Source organism: Helianthus annuus, chromosome 11 (genome assembly GCF_002127325.2).
Source record: "Helianthus annuus cultivar XRQ/B chromosome 11, HanXRQr2.0-SUNRISE, whole genome shotgun sequence".
NCBI classification, from domain to species: Eukaryota; Viridiplantae; Streptophyta; class Magnoliopsida; order Asterales; family Asteraceae; genus Helianthus; species Helianthus annuus.
The window spans coordinates 117,581,619-117,602,355 of record NC_035443.2 but is presented as its reverse complement, the minus strand read 5'-3'; the positions used below and the strand labels follow the sequence as shown (position 1 = coordinate 117,602,355).

The following is a 20,737-nucleotide window of genomic DNA, read 5'->3' as shown; positions in this document are numbered from 1 at the left end:
AATTGAAAGAAGTTGTTGTTGATAAAACCGAACCACCAACTGAGAAGTTTGAAGTGTTTAAAAACTCTACATATGAAGTTGGTGAATGTTCGAAAAGATTTTACAGGCGAAGTGTGAAACTTGACAACCAAAAATGGGTTGTTAAGAAATCTGAAGTAAAATCTGGCGATGAATCTGATTCCACAAAATCAGAGGAGCCACAAGTTGATGTTAAAAAGAGTGAAAACTCAGTTCCTCCAATGGATGAGGTGAACTTTCCATCATTGAGGACTGAGAATTTTAAACGAAAAATTGGGAAAGTTGAGATCTCGAATCATTTTTTTCCTAAAAAGGATGATTTTGATGTTGAGAAGGCTTTTAATGGAAATGTAAAGAAAATTTTTGGAAAGATGATCGATAGGAAAGTTAAAGGGGTAAAAGACTTTTATGCTAAAAAGAAAGCAACTTACGCCCCAACTGCTGATGAATTAATTTCACCCAAGGCTGGTCAGGCTTGGGTGGACATTTTCTTTGGGTAAACACCTGACTTACCGGAGAGCCCAAGTTTGTAATCGTGGATCAGGAATCGGCATCTTTCTTAAAAACTGATTATGTAAATGAATCTTAAAGTTTGTTAAAATTTTACAGATTGTGGACTTGCCGGAGCTTCCAGGTAGGTAAGCGTGAAGCAGGAATCGGCATCTTGATTGGTAACATGTATTTGTGTAGATGTTTATTCTTACATGTGGTTAAATGTTTTGGAAATACTTACAAGTGGTAAGAAATTGATTCTGATAAAAGGATTAACTCAAGGTCATTAGTTTAAACTTGATGTAATCCTGATACGAATGATTGAATGGATAAGATGATGAACCAATCCCTACAAGTGGTTTTCTATCAAACCTACAAACAAACTTATTTTCCAGAAAAATCATTTTGATTAAAACAAACTTAAGTGTTTTGAAATCATAATGAGAAAATAGTTTGTTGAAAGGGGGAGTTCTGATTGTCTATGCCAAGTGGATGGCGAATTGAGGCGATTTGATATCAGTTGTCAATTTTCTGTATAGTTTGTTTTCAATTTTTCTTTAATGTGTTTGCATTTTAGGGGGAGTAAGAAATTTCAGATTTCAGAAAATCCAAAAACATTAAAAATTTGAAAAAAAAAAGCCAAAAACATGATAAAATTCAAAAATGATTTTTGTTGTATAAAAGAGGAAATGATAGTACATCAGTGGACTGTCACAACATGCTAAGGAATTGGAAAGTTAAAATGTGATAAACAATCTCACTGCGGATATGCCAGTAGGTTTTTGCACATTTAGTAGATTGTGACGAGATATAAACCTAAAATTCAAACTTGCTTAATTCGTGGGTAACAACTCCTTGGATATATGGGTAACCCCCGAAATCTTGTTTGAAAGGTCCCTCTTTCTGAGATACTAGGTCTTTATGCTCAATGATATCTGGGTTATTATCCCGGGACTTCTGCTGTATGGAAATACTGACCTAGTCCCCGTATAATACTTTTCGCAAATGCTTGAAATACAGCGCCGCCCTCAGCAACTTGTTGAAACAATAAAATTGATAGTCATTGCTGTTGTAAAAAAGATCCTCTAAAGGGGACTCACCTAAAGTCGAGTCGTCATCTCTCTGCTGAACGGAAGTTCTGACCTAAGCTCTCATGGTTTCGCATCTAACCCCTTACAGGTATCATCTAGGTATACTCACCTGTAAGACAGAATACTGGGATCTGGATACGGGAGTATATTCAAGTAGTGGGACACGCGAATAAGTTTAAGTGCTTAAAACATTAATTTCGTATCTCGGACCAGTTGAAATTTGTGTGAAAATTTAAAGTGGACCGGTATACTGACAATCTAGGTGAATTGTTTAGAACTTAAAATGAAATGAAGCTTAACAGTGTTGGTGAATTGTCTCAAAAACTGATATGATCCTCTTACACAAACTCACAAAAATAGTGTCTGTAAATATTTCTTTACTGCATTACATTTCCTTTATTATAAAATCCAAAAAGATTTTTAGTGTGTTTTAGCATAAACTTTTGAAAACTCAAAAAGATTTTCGACAACTGGTGTTGGGAAGCTGATTTTCAAAATTCTAAGTGCTAGACATGATGACAAATTCTGTGAAGGAAAGTTTGTTCTTAAACAAATATGTTTTTAATCAAATCTTCAAGTGGTTCATCAATATTGTCATTGATAAAGTTTCTGTTTGGTTTGAGGGAGAGTTTGTTTTAGTGCATACATTTTTATTCTAAATTGTAAAACTTATGATTTGGGTAGAGAATTTACAGGTAATCCAGGTTGTGTTGCTTGAATCTGTAATTTGCCAGACTACGATCCTGAAGCAGATGATGCTGATGAACTTAAGGAATGCCAGCACATTGTTAGGGGGAGTCTGTTGATATTGATTGGAAAGAAAAGCCCAAAGACTGATAAAGACTGAAGATGAAAAGACTCGACACTGAAGACTCGTCAACATCTGAGGGGGAGTCTGTTGGTGCATACATCTGTCAACTTCGTCTTGTATCGAGTCTAGTACTAGATATGTTAGATCAGGGCACATTGTACGGGAAAATAGAGTTTTAGAGTTGATTTCCCACGAAATGGTGATTTCCCACGAAATGTTGATTTCCCATGAAATGGATATGTCATTTCGTGGGGAATTAGAAAATTACACTTTCGTGGGGAATTAGAAAATAGTCATTTCGTGGAGAATCAGAAATACTATAAATAGGCTTGTGACATTGTCATTTGGTGGGGAATCAGAAAATCATACCGAGGTGCTGTCGGTTTGATTCTTGAAGGTACAAGTTGTAATATCAATCAAATCAGTGATTTAAGTGAATTGTTAGTTGTTTCTTCATCAGTTACTTGTTTTCCGCACCTGTAACTGATTAAAACTCCTCTGAACGACTTGTTCGGGTCTACAAACGATCCTACAGTATTGTCATCTGAAGAACCAGAATCAGATGGTGTTTAATCAAAAACTGTTGTTCTTTCTGAAACCAATAGCTATGGAACTTGGGTGTGGGTCTTTTGTCGAAATGGAATGGCCTTTTTCTTTATTATTTATCGTAAATGAGTGAAGCATTACACTTTCATCCATTCTGTAAATAAATCAGGTTCTTCAATGGCTTTTGCAATGAGAGCAACAACTTTTGAATCTGGTGGAATATATTTGTCCCAGCTGAAACCTTCTGCCACTTTTTCATCATCTTGATCAATGATACCATAATAAGCTTTCTTATTTGCATCTTCGATCATTCTAGCATGAACAGTTTGTGGCTCTTTTTGTTGTTGTTGTTGTGGTTGATGAGCAACTTGCTGATATATTGCTTTCCGATAGTAATCATCTTTACCAAACGGATTCTTCGCTCCACTAGCTTCTTGATTTTTGCATTCTCTCTTGAAATGACCTTTCTCCCTGCAACGAAAACAAGTAACTTTAGATTTATCAAAACCCAAAGTAGAAACATGTGCATCCAGAAAATCATTTCTTCCTGTAATCATTTTGAATTTTTCTGCTCTCCTCAAGACACTAGCCAAGCACCATTTAATGTCCATGAGCTCCATCTCTTCAGCATTGATCTGATCGTAATCCTCTTTTGTCAGCATAGGATTTCCGATCCTTCCAGCGACCAATCCCTCATAGGTCTCCAAAACTATAGCAAGTAGTGTTGTTAGGATCTGAGTTTGGATTGATTGTGATTTGTGTTTGAATTTAGATGAACAAATGAAAGAGTAGTGCAGCGGATTTTAATGGAACCAAACTTTTCACAATCAAACAGAAGAAATGCTATCAATCATACATTTTCAAACACTGAATCAAATGATTAAATTTATTTTTAAACTCTGATTACAATGTGTGTATGATATGCAAACTCCCCCTCAGCCTGAGCTCAGTGTTTGTTCGTGCAGAAAGAAGATGGTGAATGAGCTGAACAGAACAGTACAGAGTACTGTTCTATTTATAGGCACTTGCAAACCACTGAGCATCAAAGCTGACGTCACCATGAAAGTGACATCTAACCTCCTAACAAACTCTAGCCTCTGATCTATACAAACACTGCTATGCTAACTACTGATATTACATTTCAATACATAAAACAGACTCAAACTGCTGCTGCTTCCTTCCACTGCTGTGAACCTAGCAGTACTTGTTATGATCAGCAGTGCTTGAACCAAGGCAGTAGATTGAGCAACAGAGCTTTAGTTCTTCTATCAGACTTTGTCTTGATCAGCAGTTGTAGGTCAGCAGTTTGCATGATCAGCAGATAGGAGGTCAGCAGATGTTGAAACCACTTTCAAGGGGAGAGACTTGCAACCAAACATCTGCTTATTTTGAATCTACTGTTGTGATCCAGTTTTGGCTTTTATTATCTGTTCCTTTGGTAGGGTTCAATCCCAACAATCTACCCCTGGAACAGATAATGCCAAAACTCTCCATTATTGTAGATTTTTATTGCCTCAACAACAGTTCCCTTATTTGCCCTTTGAATTGTAGTTCAAAGGTTAAGGCATCTGTATCATCTTCATCCCTGCTAAGTGGAAGATCAAGGAGATCCTGCAAATCTTCAAGTCTCAGGCCAAGAGCTTGTTCCCTTGTAAATTTCTTCACTTCGCCATCTGCCCTGACCATAGTCAATACGTGGTTCTGTTTATCAGTTTTCCACTCTTGTATTTTTAGGCGAGATGGGTTTCTTGGGAGATTTTTATTTGTTGAGGAGTTTGGTGAGGCTGGCCTATTCATAACTGGCTGAGTAGTGTTTGCAGATTTTTCCAATTCAGATTCTTCTTTCAACATTAACAAAAGGCCCTTTTTCACAATGGCATTTCCAGTAAGAATCTCTTGAACTGTTTCAGAACCTAACTGGCTTTGTCTCCTTCTTTTGTAGATGGCAGTACCAGCAGGAGCAGTGGTTCTTTTGGGATGTGGCTTTGATGATCCTTTCGAAACCTCTTCTTTGGAGTAATCAGGCTTTTGTGTAGCTGTTGGATCTTTCTTCCTTAGCTCTTCCAACCTTTTGTAGGTGGCCCTGACCCTCGCTTCTCCCCACTTAGACACAGAGTTCTTTGACCCATATTCAGCAATTATCAGTTCCTCTTTCATTCTCTTCAGCTCTAAAGCCTTATCAGCTTCAACCTTTTTGAATTTTTCTGGGGGAGTCTGCTCGACCTTATTCTTGATCATTTCATGAATCCTGGCTACTTCCTTTTCAAGCTCAGGAATGGTCCAGTTTCTGAACATGTGTTTCTCCCCCTTGTATGTCTTGTAGGTCATGATGTTTTCAATGTAGTCTTTCCTCAAGGACTCATCTGCCTTCTCTGAGATTTGCTTACATACATTTTTTGCAAACTGTTCCAAAGCTCTGACCTGTGTAAGTAGAAACTGATAGTTTTGTTGATACTCTCTATCAGATTTCCCTTGTTTGTTTTTTATTGAGATATCCTCTGCTTGCTTGGCCTTGACTTTCAAGTATTCTTCAAATGGGCCTTAAGAGCCTTGATGTCATCGTTTGTATCCCTGAACCTAGACTCCATTGCCTTTTTGAGATTTTGAACATGTTTTTCATGTTGTTGCTCGGCCAACTGAAATTGTTGATGGAGAAAAGGTTGAAAGAGGTTCCAGAGCTCATTTGTAACATCTGCTGGTGGTGGAGCAGGTGTTTGAGATGGAACAGCAGTGGATGGTACCTTTTGAATTGTTAACAACTGTTGCAGCATTGAAACACCCATGATTCAAAAAGAAATATAATTTTAATAATGCGGAAGTAAGTCCCTAAAGGATAGTCATTTATATATATATATTTAAAAAGGTTCACAAATCTTAAAATATTACAACACGTTTTCATCAAATGTAGAAGGTAGATTGAACCTTTACAAAAGTATAAAAACATTGATTTCCTAATTATAAAGACCATGAGTACCAAAATAACATGAAATTTATGATTTTACAAAAACTTGGATCCATTCTTTCAATTCTGAGATCTTCATTCCAAAGCTATTACATGTGAGCGTTACCTATACATAATCAATGTTGTACATGATTAGTAATATTGTAAATGATCAAGACATTATCATTCAATATATATATATAGCTCTTTTTTTATCGCTACAAAAAAATGAACAACTTAGTTGTTTCAACGCATTCCCAAGACATGAAATGATTTAAAAATCACATCACACTTTTTATGGTTAACACACACTTTAAACAAGTCAAATTACCCAACACACTATATATGATCTTACAGATCACACCACACTTTAAACGGGTCAAAATTACCCAAGCACACTATATACGATCATAAAGATCAAAACACACTTGAAGCGGGTCAAAATTTCCCAAACACACTATATACGATCATACACACTTGAAGCGGGTCAAAGAAAATTACCCAAACACACTATATACGATCATAAAGATCAAAACACACTTGAAGCGGGTCAAAATTACCCAAACACACTATAAATGATCTTAAAGATCAAAACACACTTGAAGCGGGTTAAAATTACCCAAACACACTATAAATGATCTTAAAGATCAAAACACACTTGAAGCGGGTTAAAATTACCCAAACACACTATATATGATCTTAAAGATCAAAACACACTTTTAATTGAATAATACGATAATGCATATAAATAAATTGGAATCATGACATAAGTCAGTTTAATCATTCTGGTGAAAGTACATACCTTTGTCAATTAAAGACGATGATAGCGGTGCCCCTTTCTTATCTTCAATCTTAATCACTTGTGTTCCTGTTTATAAACCAATTTATTTACAATCATCATTCTTTGCACACATGTGTCATGGAATTAAGCATTCAGTTGTATCTTAGCATCCTCTAAAAATATAAACATACTCATCTCTAATTAGTTCTTTTACACCAAACTTGATTTAATTTACCAACATGGTATTGTTTTAAGCTAATATTTTCGTGATTAACACAACAATCTGGTGTATTATAAAAATCCCCCAAATTTAACAAAAGAATCTTAATCTATTAATTTCATTCTTTGTTAATTAATACTCAAGTAATGAATTTCTTTTCCTTTAATATAATTAGTTTCTGTAAGTTTCATATTTAACTCTAACATGAATGTCTCTTTGAATTTAATACCTTACTCCCACATGCATCGACATATATGAAGTAACAGTTTAGGACTTGAGGATGATTTTAATCAAGTGGCAATAAATCTTTGAATTTAATATCAATCACACACTTAACATACAAGAATTAAAAGCATTAAATCAAGATTACTAACTTACACACACATGCATCCACATTCATGAATTACAAGCCCTAAATCAAAATTGTGAACTTACAAATTAGTACCTGGAGATTTAACAATCAAGTGGGCATTGCTACTAATGTCTTTTTCATCAAGATTTCCATAATTTTTTAGAGATAAAAATCAACTCTCCTTCTCCCTTCTTGGTGTCGCATACAGTACACACACACACACTTTACTCTGGAAGTTTTTTCTTCTAATTTCCAGCAACAATTTGACTCACATCCTTTTTACTAAACATAGAGACTAGTTTGTCATATTTGACCCTTCAAGTATATTAAACTTTTATTTTCTAAGTGTTCTAATATTTATGTTTATATAAGTTATCATGAGTATGTGTGTTTACTAATAATTCTATTTACCCCACAATTATATACACATATATATATATATATATATATATATATATTAACAAGATAACAAAATTCTTCTTTTTTTTTTAAAAAAAAAGGGATGTTACAAGCATGTCTTTAATTTCTGCAACAGATGTATCCAATTTTTCAACACGTTCCATCAATTCTTGGTACTTTAAACCATCACCCAATTTAATGGGATCATCTGATTTCCCACTAGCAGTGGTTTTATCAGAAGTGGAGGTAGGGAGTGTACTCCAAACATCAACAACTGATGCCCCTTTTTCTTGGTACTGGGGTCTTCTTCCTTCAACACTTGATAATCTTTTAATGTTACCAGTGGTTAGTACAAACTCACTAGCAGATAACAGAGGTGTTATAGAAGGAATTGCCTCCAAGGAAGTCTTATTGATGTAACCACTGTCCAAGTGTAAACCTGCAGGTTCAACACTTGTAGTGGCTGCTTCACTTGGAATACCACCAAGAGTTACTTGTAACTCAAGGAGTGTAAGCTCCTCAGGTTGTGTTGGTGGGTTAGCAAAGATTGATACATCAAGCCCAGTCTCTTGTTGAGGTATTTTCTCATGAACGGGTGATTGATAAGGACTGGTTTGTGCTAGGTTCAAATCAATTGCATCCAACAGTAGTTTGGTGTTTGGTGGAATCGGGGATGTGAAGGTAGGTTTAGAAAGCGGAATTGCCCCGGGTATTGGGCTGTGGAGGATGGAAACGAGTGCTTCCAGAGCCTCATGATGTGGTGACCCTATTTGTACAACCTGTTCTTTTTGTGAAGAGACAGAAGGAGTTTCAGGTATTGGTTGAGATATTTCTACCAACTGCTGTGAGGAAGTAGCAGCAGTGGTTTATTGTGATTTTTGTGCAATCACAGGCAGTTGCTCTGGTATCTCATCCTCCAGAGTTGCCTTGTTGATGGGTTTGGGGGGGTTTTTTATTTTTCTTTTTCTGTGGCTTTTTGGTGATTTTAGGTGTGGGTTTCAAGGTAGTTGTTTGGCTGCCTTCATCACCTTGAGCAGTGGGCTCAGCAGCAGATACCTGAGGAGCAGTGGTAGCTGCTAAAGTCTGCTCAGGCACCTCTGCTTGTGTTTTACAAGGTGCTAACATTCTTGAAAATGTTTCAGCAGTTAAGCTGTTTATTTGAAAAGATTCACCTTGGTTTATTACTGCAATATCATCCTTACTGAACTTTTTCTCAAAATAATAACTTAAGAATCGTGGAAACAGTAAGAATGATTTTGTTTCAACATTTTTAACCAAATCATTGAAAATTGCCTTGGAATAGTTAAGATTTTCTCCTTGTAAAATAGCATACCCCAAGTTTTGAATTTTCATTGGTATTTCATTAAAGGAGGTGGTTTTGTTTGAAACACACATGAGAAGGGTATGAAATAAAAATCTGGTTGCAGAAGGGAAGAAACCTTTTTGTAAGGTGTCCCTCTTCATTGTGTCTGCATACCCTCTCTCAATGAAGTCAGTTTTTAACTCGTTTTTAGGGAAAGAATCTTTACCTTGCAGATCATCGAGTTGAAAGACTTCAGATATGGATTGCGGTGTTATTCGGACTGCTTTCTTCTGCAGAGTAGAGTTAATGGCTATGACATCTTTTCCTTGTTTTTCAAGGATGCAATTTTTCCAAAACTCTCTCTGAGTTTGCAGGTAAATTGGTGCATCAGCGGTTAACAAAGTTTTGTACTTTGAGGCGTTGAGCATATCGAGGATGGAATCAAATGTATCGATGTTGCCGGGTTTTGTGAGAAGACCCAGTAGATTGTGAGATGGTTTGTGTGGGATGTCGGTGGAGGTAGCCTTTTGAGAGGCCCCTTTTGAAGCTTTTGCGGATGATTTCGATTTTGTCATTTTGAAGATGAGGATCGAAGATGAGATTGTGGAGAGATTTGACGAAATGTGATGGAAACTGCTTTGAGAAGAGAATTTTTGAGAATTCAATTCGATAGTGAAACCCTGTTTGGGTGTTGAAAAGGGGATTTTATAGAGGAAGAGTGAATGCTGACGTGGCAGCAGTTACAAAAGGTCTGACCCCTAAGTACTGCCCGCATGTCATCCCCTGGTGAAGTGAAGGACAGTACTTTTAAACAGTACAAGTTGTGAAAACAACTGGTGAAGACAGCAGTTCTAATGAAAATGGAGGACAGTGGATGCTTTTTACCATCAGTAGATAGCTCAGCAGTGGATGCATCACTGATTTTGACCATCAGTGGTTAACCAAAGAAAATGAGAGCAGGGGATGACTTTCAGCAGTGGACAGACTTTTGTAGCAGCACTGACTTTTGAAACCATCAGTGGTTATGGCAGACTTTTAGGATTTTAATGAAAAATTCATTTTTAGCTATTTTTAAGGATGGATTTTTGATTTTCTGAAAACATTTTAATGCTTTTATTTATGGAAAAACAGGATTTTGCATGTTATTCCATGTTCAGCATACCAATCCTAGAGATCAAGCTTTCAAAGGTAGATGTGTCTAATGCTTTGGTTAGCACATCTGCCAGCTGATCCTTAGTTGGAACATGATGCAGAGAAATCAAACCTTTTTCATAGCAATCCCTCACAAAGTGATGTCTGATGTCGATATGTTTGGTGGTTGAATGGGAAACTGGATTTTTGATGATATTTTCTGCTGCCTGGCTGTCCAACATGAGTGGTGTCTTCAAGGCAGTGATACCAAAATCTAGTAACTGATTTTGAAGCCAGAGCAGTTGGGCTGTACAGCTTGCAGCAGCTATGTATTCTGCCTCAGCAGTGGATGTGGAAACAGCTGCTTGCTTTTTGCTTTGCCAAGACACTAAGCAATTGCCTAGGAATTGGCACCCTCCTGAAGTGGACTTCCTTGTTTTATCACATCCAGCAAAATCACTATCTGAGAAACCTGAAAGCTCAATTTTACCATCAGGTGGATACCAGATACCTAGTGTGGGAGCACCTTTGAGGTATCTGAATATCCTTTTTACAGCAATAAGGTTTGACTTTCTAGGGGATGATTGGGATCTTGCACAGACACATGTTGCAAACATGATATCTGGTCTAGATGCAGTTAGGTACAATAAAGACCCAATCATGCTTCTATATAAGGTCTGATCAACCAAATCATCCTTTTCTTCAGACATGACCAATTTATTGGTTGCAATGGGTGTACTACATGGCTTACAATCATCCATATCAAATTTCTTTAAAAGTTCTTTTGCATATTTGCCTTGATGGATGAAAGTGCCATTTTGCAGTTGCCTTACTTGGAGACCAAGAAAGCACTGGAGTTCACCCATTGCACTCATTTCAAATTCAGCTGTCATGAGTTGCCTGAACTCTTCACACATTTTATTACATGTGCTTCCAAAAATAATGTCATCCACATAAATATGGACAATCATCAAATCCTTTCCTTTCCATTTTAAAAACAGTGTTTTATCAATCCTGCCTCTGGTGAAACCAATGGAAAGTAAAAAGGTGGAAAGAGTTTCATACCAGGCTCTGGGTGCTTGTTTCAAGCCATACAAAGCTTTGTTTAGCTTGTAGCCATGATCTGGATAAAATGGATACTCAAAACCTGGAGGTTGACAGACATATACCTCTTCTTGAATCTTACCATAGAGGAATGCACATTTTATATCCATTTGGTACACCTTGATATTGTGGTTGACATCAAAGGCCAGAAAGAGTCTGATTGCTTCAAGTCTTGCAACAGGAGCAAATGTTTCATCATAATCAATTCCCTCTTCTTGTTTGTAGCCTTGAACCACAAGCCTGGCTTTATTCTTGACAACAATGCCCCTTTCATCAGTTTTGTTTTTGAAGACTCACTTTGTGCCAATAGGACTTACATTCTCTAGCAGTGGTACAAGCTCCCATACTTGTTGTCTTCTGAACTGTTGGAGCTCTTCTTGCATGGCCTCTACCCAGCTGTTGTCTTTCAGTGCCTCTTGGTACTTGACTGGCTAATGAAGTGATAGAAAGCCAGCAAAAAGACAAATGTTTTGGGACTGCTTTCTTGTGAGCACCCCTTCATTGATGTTGCCAATGATTTGATCTGGTGGATGAGATTTCAAGAAGATTAGCTCTCCTTGGTAGGGAATGATGGCATTTTGTGGTGAAGGCTGCAGATGTGTATCATCTGAGCTAACCACTGCTGGTGACTTTGATGACCCAGCAGTGGCTTCAAAAGGTGGAGGCATTGGAGGTAAAGGTGTGAACACCTGCTGACTTTGATCCACTATTTGAGGACTTTTGTCAGCAGTGTTAGATGAGATGGAAGCAGTGGTTAAGGGGCTACTTTGGTCAACAACTGTTGAGGTAGCAGTGGTTGAGCTTTGACAACTGTTTTGAAAAACTGATGCTCCCCCTTTTGAAGCAGACTTTTGAGGAATGATGATTTCATATCCATAGTCTGGTGATGAATCCTCTGATGGACCTGCAGTGTTAGTCTTGACAGCAGTATTTTCAAAGGTGAATTTTTCAAGATCAAACAATTCTGCAGGATTTGCAGGGATTTTCAATGATGAAAGTTCATTGAACTTTACATTCAAGGTCTCTTCCACTGCTTTGGTCCGTGTATTAAACACTTTGTAGGCCTTAGCAGTGGATGAGTATCCCAAGTGATATCCCATATCGATTTTGGCTGCAAACTTTGAGATAGAATCTTTTAAGTTCAAAATGAAACATGGACAACCAAAAACTTTGAAATATGAGATTAATGGCTTTATTTTATACAGAATTTCATAAGCAGTCTTTTTGTGCCTGGGGTTGATCAAAACTCAGTTTTGGACATAGCAAGCAGTGTTTACTGCCTCTGCCCAAAAAGTTAATGGCAAACCTGAATCTGCAAGCATGGTTCTGGCAGCCTCAATTAATGTTATGTTCTTTCTTTCAACAACCCCATTTTGCTCTGGTGTTCTAGGAATGTTGTACTACCTTACAATCCCTTTCTTCATACAGAAGGCATCCAACTCCTTATTTTTGAATTCTGTGTCATTGTCACTCCTGAAAACTTTTACTGGAAGGTCAAATTGCTTTTCAACCTGTATCACAAAGTCTTGAAAAATACCTGCAGTCTTATCTTTGGAGTGTAAAAAGAAGGTCCATGTAAACCTAGAGAAGTCATCAACAATAACCAAACAGTATCTTTTCTTTTTGAGACTCATGACTTGCAGTGGGCCAAACAAATCCATGTGCAGCATTTGCAAACACTGGGTTGTTTTGGACTCTTCAATGGACTTAAAAGAGCTCTTGTGATGTTTTGCTTTTAAACAGGAAACACAGTGTTCAGGACATGAAAACATTTTTTGTGGTAAGCCTCTTACTAAGCCATTTTTTGAAATTTCATTGATTGTTTTGAGATTTGTGTGTCCCAGTCTTTTGTGCCATAGCTCTGTCTCTTTGTTAGAGGCAGCTGAGAATAGACAGGCATCAGCTCTGGGACACTCTCTTGACATGTCAACAACATAAACATTGCCACTTCTTTGAGCAACAAGTTTTGTTGAGCCTTTCTTGATTATTGCTTCAATCTTACTAACCATTTCTGGTCCGACAATCCTACAACAATCCTTTGTGAAGAATGATCCAAACCCTTTATCACTCATTTGAGATACACTCAGGAGGTTGAATTTCAGATTATCAATAAGATTGACATTTTCAAATTTTACATTTCCAGACTTTACAGTACCAGACCCTAGAACTTTTCCCTTACTATTATTACCAAAGGATATATCACCCCCTCCATGAATTTTGAAATCTTGAAGAAGGGCTTTACATCCTGTCATATGCCTGGAGCCTCCACTATCTACAGACCAAAGACTATCTAAGCATGCAGAAGCTCCCTGCACAAGAAGTAAATGGATTAGTTCAAAAAGGTTTCCAAAGCCAACAGGGCTTTGGATGGGGTCTCAATAGTGTCTGGGATGGAGGCAGATGCATGGACAGTGGTTAGCTCAGGGGTTTGGACATTTTTGGGAATGTTTCTCTCTAACCACTGTTGGGGGTCTTGACCCATCATCTGTTGGTACCCAAAAGGATGTCTGTTCACTTTTGGTTTAGAGGGCTTTTTGTAAGCCTCATAAACATGTGGAATCCTTTGATATGATGCTTTTTCCTTGCCTTTTCTGAATTGATTGGCAGGGGGTGCATCTGTCACCTGTACATCCCTTTGAACAGATGTTTGGTTCAACTGTTTTGTGACAGCAGTTTGGACAGGGACGAACAGTGGTTGTTTCTTGGTGAACTTAACAGATGATGCTGATGAACTTAAGGATGTTTTTGCGGTGTACTTTTTCTTCTTTTCATCAAAGTTTTTGAGATACACACACTCCTTAGTTTTGTGGTTATCTTTACCACAGATGGTGCAGCTTGCAGCAGGTAAAATGATGCTTGTTTTGTTTATATCATATGCTTTTAGATGAAAACAATCTTTTGTTAGATGATTCTTCTTTTCACAGAATTCACAAAACAAGTTTTTGATCTTTTCTCTTTTCTTCCTTTTCTCAGATTCCTTTGCAACAGAGTTTTGAACCTTTGTTGGGATATCTTTGATAGGAATGACTCTTGCTTTTGGAGCTTTTACACCATCAGTGGTTGTGAAATCCATTGGTTTCAAATTTTCAAGGGTATCACACTCATCAGACCATGTGGGTTTAAATTGGTATTTCTCAATTTCCTCAAAAGTTGAGGATCCCACAAATCTTTCCAGAGTAATTTTGTTACCAAGTTTGTCGGTTATTTTAACCTCTTGGCCATTTTTGTTGGTTGGTATGATTTCAGAAGAAACAGCTTGCATTGCAGCAGTGCTTGCAATATCATCATATTTTCTATGACCTATACCAAACTTGACATTGCTTTTAAGCTGTTTCTCAAGCATAACCTCATACCCTTTGCAAGACTCCACCCATCTTTCACAGGTGATTTGGATGGACTCTAACTCCTTTTTGCAAACTTGGTATTTTTCTACCATAGTTTGGAGTTGAGTTTTGGTTATGCTTTGTTCTTCTTTCAAACTGCTGATCTCTTTATCTTTTTCAACCAATTTGTTTCTAAGTTCTTTCAATGACTTTTCAAATTTGACCTCATCAGACAAGATTTTATCTCTAAGGTTTTCATTCACCTCTTTAATGTTAGCAAATGCAATAACACAATTGTCTGAACACAGTTTTTCAAGAACTTGAGGTGATACCTTAGCAGCAGCCATCATGGCACAATCACATTGATGATTATCTTCTTTATCAGCTCTCTCTTTTTCATCACCAGCTTTCTTCAACTCTTCTTTTTCTTTGTCTTCTTTGGACCAGGGTTCGGTCAGTGGTTCAATCAGGGTTTCTGAATTTTCTTCCAGCAGTAGTTCACCAGCAACAGCAGTAACCACTGCTTCAGCAACATCATCCACTGTTTCAGCACTTAGCTGTTCACCCTCAGCTTCATCCCCTTCTGGTATTGACTCTAATGCCATCAAACAGTATTCATCATTAAAAGCATCATTAGAAGCATATAGAGCAAAATTTTCATCACCAAGTTCATCAGGCATGCTGCTCCAATCAACAAAGCCTTGTGTGAAAAAGCTTTGCTGATCTGGTTGTGTCACAGTTGGAGCAGCTGTATGAGGTGCAGCAGGTTGCACTTGTGCCTGAGGAACAGGGGCTTGAATGTACTGAATTTGTGGAACAGTGGTTTGAACATAATGCACCGGAACAGGGGTTGCAGCATAATGAGCAGTGTAAACAGCACAGGGGTTGCAGCATAATGAGCAGTGTTAACATGTGCTGCAGGGGCATATTGGGTATAGTGCACAGTGTTTTGTTGTTGTGGTCTAGGATTTGTGCTAGGGTGAGTTATTATGGGACCAGTAGTTTGACTCCTACATTCTCTAGCAAAGTGACCTAGCCTACTACACTTGTAACACTTGATTTTCGATTTATCCAATCCCACCCTTAAATTTCCATGAAGCCCTGGAAATTTTCTCCCTGTTCTTTTGTAGAACTTGCTTATTCTTACACTAAGCAAGGCCAACTGATGCAAGATGTCCATCTCCTCTAAGTCAGTGGGATCAAAATGTTGCAAATCATTCAGCTCAAAACACAAATTATCTGACACCTGGTTTTCAGTATTTGGTGTGAAAGCATAATTTGTAGAGTGAGAATCAGAGTTGACAAAGTTACCCCCAGCTGTTATGTCAATAAAATGATCATAACTCTGATCCTTACTACTACTGCCAGATTCTTCCTGACCAAACAGAGCTGTACTGCCGAATGAATAGTCATCAGCAACTTTACCAGACTCTTGCAACCTCCTTTTTTGGTTCAACTCCCTTTCATAGGTCAGGAGTCTACCATGGAGTTGGGTCAGGGTAAGATCTTTAAATTCAGCTGAATTCCTGGTGACAAAAGCAATTGTGTCCCATTTTTCTGGCAATGATCTAAGGAACCTGCTATTTTGGGTTGCATTTGGAAATGTAACCTTAACAAGCCTTAGTTCACTGATGAGACAACTGAAACGTTCAAATTGTTGGGTTAGTGATTCCCCTTTGATGTGACAAAACGTTTCATACTGCTGATTCAGAATTTTTCTATTGTTTTCGATAACCTCCTCAGTTCCTCCGAACTGTTCCTTCAATGCATCCCACAATTCTTTTGCATTGTTACAATGTAACAGTCCAGCATAGATTTCGTTGGGGAGTGCAGAGGCTATGATGCTAAACGCTTTGGCATCCAGTTCAAACTTCTGAAAATCCAACTCAGTGTAATTTTCAGTTGGTTTAGGAACGGATTTTTTGGCGTCCTCTACGCTTGGCACCATAGGAACATGAGGACCGAAAACGACAGACCTCCAACATCCAGTGATTTGTGTTTGAATTTAGATGAACAAATGAAAGAGTAGTGCAGCGGATTTTAATGGAACCAAACTTTTCACAATCAAACAGAAGAAATGCTATCAATCATACATTTTCAAACACTGAATCAAATGATTAAATTTATTTTTAAACTCTGATTACAATGTGTGTATGATATGCAAACTCCCCCTCGGCCTGAGCTCAATGTTTGTTCGTGCAGAAAGAAGATGGTGAATGAGCTGAACAGAACAGTACAGAGTACTGTTCTATTTATAGGCACTTGCAAACCACTGAGCATCAAAGCTGACGTCACCATGAAAGTGACATCTAACCTCCTAACAAACTCTAACCTCTTATCTATACAAACACTGCAATGCTAACTACTGATATTACATTTCAATACATAAAACAGACTCAAACTGCTGCTGCTTCCTTCCACTACTGTGAACCTAGCAGTACTTGTTATGATCAGTAGTTCTTGAACCAAGGCAGTAGATTAAGCAGCAGAGCTTTAGTTTTTCTATCAGACTTTGTCTTGATCAGCAGTTGTAGGTCAGCAGTTTGCATGATCAGCAGATAGGAGGTCGGCAGATGTTGAAACCACTTTCAAGGGGAGAGACTTGTAACCAAACATCTGCTTATTTTGAATCTACTGCTGTGATCCATTTTTGGCTTTTATTATCTGTTCCTTTGGTAGGGTTCAATCCCAACAAGTGTCATGTGATCTTTTGCAACTTCTTCAGAAATACTTTGACCATTCGGGAGATTCAATGCAATGTTGCACTGTATCACACAACCATTTCGAGTTTTTGAACTTTGATGCTGAAAGCTTGTAGTTGAACTCTTTGGATTCACACTTGGATATGAAGAAATTCCACTACTGCTGTTTGGACTTTGATTGACTGGATCAGATGAATTTCCTGCACTAAAAGCAGTTTGAATTTTTGGACTCATTTCAACCTCTTGAACACTACCTTTATAATACATTCTCACATCTTGTTGATTACTCGGATTATTCATCCTTGCAATCTTTTGCTGTTCAAGATCTTGACTTTCAATCTTTTCAATGAACTGTGAAATAGTCAATCCATCATATTCCCCAGTGTTCTTCAAAATCATCAAAATGTACACCACTCTTTCTGAGGTAAAGCATCAGCTAACTTGTCGACCCACTCATCTTGAGTTTTCTCTATTCCTAACAAAGACATAGATCGAACTAAGTGGCAATATCTTTCAATCAGCTTCTTTGATGTTTCTCCTGCCAAGCTTGAAAACAAATCGAATTCTTTCTTTAGCAATGCTTTCTTGCTCTTAATCATTTTCTCATTACCCTCAAATTTAACCTTCAAAGCATCCCAGATTGAACGCGCAGTGTTATTATGTTAAAGCGGAATAAAAATGTCTTCTTTTATAGCTTGCTATAGAAGACTGATCATCATCTTTTCTGCTTTATACATGTCTCTCTCTTCGTCATTCAATTCAGAAATTGCTTTTGTAACACCCAAATCTGTACACGGTCTAACATACTTCTTCTCAATGCATTCCCAAGACCTCAAGTGATTAGCTTGTACCCAGTTTTCGAATCGATCTTTCTATCCATATACTCCTCGATTCCCATAAGCTTCGGGGGCTTTTGCAAAGTTCCGGTTTCATTTTCCATGTTCATGCTTTGAGCAATAACAGCCGGAGTAGTCGGGGATGAAGCAAACGCGTTGTAAAATTCTTCGTCAGACATTTTCAAACGAAATTACTGCTTTCAAGCGAAATTACCTGAACACAACTTTCAAACGGAATTAAAGGTTCAAGCGAAATTATACACTTCAAACGAAAATACCTAATTTCGTGCGAAATTAGATATCAGTTCAAATGGAATTAAGACCTTTGGAGCAAAATTACTAATTCCGTGCGGAATTAGTAATCTTTTCAAACGAAATTATCTAAATTTATTAATTCCGTGCGGAATTAAAGTACACTTTCAAACGATATTAGGATGATGTCATCATTTTCGCACAGAATTTCATGCGAAATTACAGATTTTGTAAATTTTAGATTGAATTATGGTCCAATTCTCTCAAGGCTTTGTTAAAACACTGTTTTGCATGTTATATGTGAAATTCAGATCATTTTAGTTGTTCAAACTTGTTCAATTGATAAAAGAAGATGTAGAAGTAAGAAACTGAGATGAAATCAGGCTGAAATCCGCAGAACTCCTCCTCCTGTGCTCTGATACCACTTGTAGGATCGTTGTCGGACCCGAGATGAGTCGATCAGAGGCGTTCTACTCAGAATGAAAGGCGGAAACAGACATAATGAGTTGAATTCAGCTAGATTTACACTAATAACTGTCTTTGTATTGATTCTGAAACGATTACAGAACTGAAGACACTTCGATAGAGCTTCGTTGTTGGAAAACACACCAGTAATTTCGTATGGAATGACACAGAATAACAACTATATATAGGCGGACTAATTCCGCATGAAACATACTCACACGGAATTACATACTCGTGTGGAAATATACTACAAACGATATTACAGGACACAAACGAAATTACATGTTAATTCCGTACAGAATTAATCTGTAACACTTCATGCGGAATTGGTGTCTTCGTGCGAAATTAACCATTTGTCTTGATTTCTCGAACTTCGTGTCATTAGCAATGTAAGACTCGAACCAAGATGAAGTCGACAGACAACTGCACCAACAAATCTTGTACTTCTATGATCTACGCACACTCCATCATCTTTTCCAACAACAAATCTCACCTTTTCATCGTAAAATCCTCTGATTTGGGGCGTTCTAAGGTGATGTCATCATGGAGTTCTTAGGAACAATGAAGCGTGACCTCACCTCATCAAGAACAGTTCAGATCTAATGGATTCCACTGTATGAAAACACTAATCGCACCTAGATCTAAGCCGAATCTAAGTATTTCAAGTTTCTCTCAAGCTTTCTTAACTTTTTACTCAAAATCGATAGAATCGGAGCTCGTTCAGACCTTCTACTCATTCTATAGTGAAGTGTCGGTTAAGAACTGATTTCTATCGACGAGATGACTGGTTAACGGGTTGAACATGAACAACCGTCAAGGACAGTTAACTGATCGAACGGGGTGATTCCCATCCGATCTGATGACTTAGCCTTGGTGGAGTTCCATTGTCTAATATGTTGTCACACCATCTCGTTCAAACCGCAAACTTTCGAAAATAATCAAGTTCAAGACAATCAGTTTCATTGCGACGGATTGTCGTCCAATCGGATAGCCATCCGATCGAACTGCTATCCGATTGGATTGCACTTGGTTCCACACTTAAACTTTTTCTTCAAACTTGCAAGGCTCTGAATGTCGAACGGATTATCGTTCGAACGGATTGCCATCCGATCGAACGACCATCCAATCAGCTGACGTTTGGAACTTCGACACTTAAACATTTTCATAATTTCCAAAGAACATCAGTTTCTAACGGATTGCTATCCGATCGAGTGACAATCCTACTATGAACTTGTTCTCACTAAGTGTCCTGCCAATCGGATCGCTATCCAATCGAATGACCGTTCGATCGACGACCTGAAAGGTAGAGATACTTCTTTGTTTTCCAAATGCTACAACGAAAACTTCAAAGCCATCATACACAAACACATCCATCCCAACGGATTGACATCCGATCGGTTGAACATCCGATCGGATTGCCATCCGATCGGATTACCATTCGACACTTGGTTCACTCGCCACCGTTCAACGCTTACGCTATCATTCTGTGATCAGGCTAATCTCATACGCGCTCCCTTCAATCCAAGATTGTGTTTACTTTGTGAACACGAACTGTGAGTATACTCGAACCCTTTTTATCGCATTTTGGGTGTAACATACGTTCCTATCAAATCGAAATTATCAAAACGAATTATTCAATCAAACTGTTTATCACTTGCGAATAACTGTTATGCATGTTTTCACGTGATGCTAGTTACATATGTGTTAGGACTTTTACTCGCGAGGTCCCGCCTTAACTAGTATAGTACTATAGTACCCGACAGGGTCTAGTTAGGATGAATAGCAATCGCAATCGCAGCTCAAGAGACTTAGCTGGTAGTATCTGTCTAATAAATGTGTTGAGGTATCTTGTTTATGTATTTGGTAATTCGCAGCACTTTTTATTCATTTACGCTATTCTATTAAAACTTGTATACTCGCCAATACTTTTGTATTGACGTTGTTTTAACATATGTTGCAGGTTTAGTCGC

The 20,737-nt window shown here is 37.8% G+C and overlaps 1 long non-coding RNA gene across 1 annotated transcript; it reads right to left on the bottom strand.

Moving 5' to 3' along the window:
* Nucleotides 1-5,814: 5,814 nt before the first annotated feature.
* Nucleotides 5,815-7,488, bottom strand: LOC110937399. The gene is made up of 3 exons (XR_002590769.2): nucleotides 7,346-7,488; nucleotides 6,702-6,767; nucleotides 5,815-6,026 (listed from the first exon to the last, which is right to left on the bottom strand). It is a non-coding gene; the product is annotated as an uncharacterized LOC110937399 (long non-coding RNA).
* Between the last annotated feature and the right edge of the window lie 13,249 nt (nucleotides 7,489-20,737).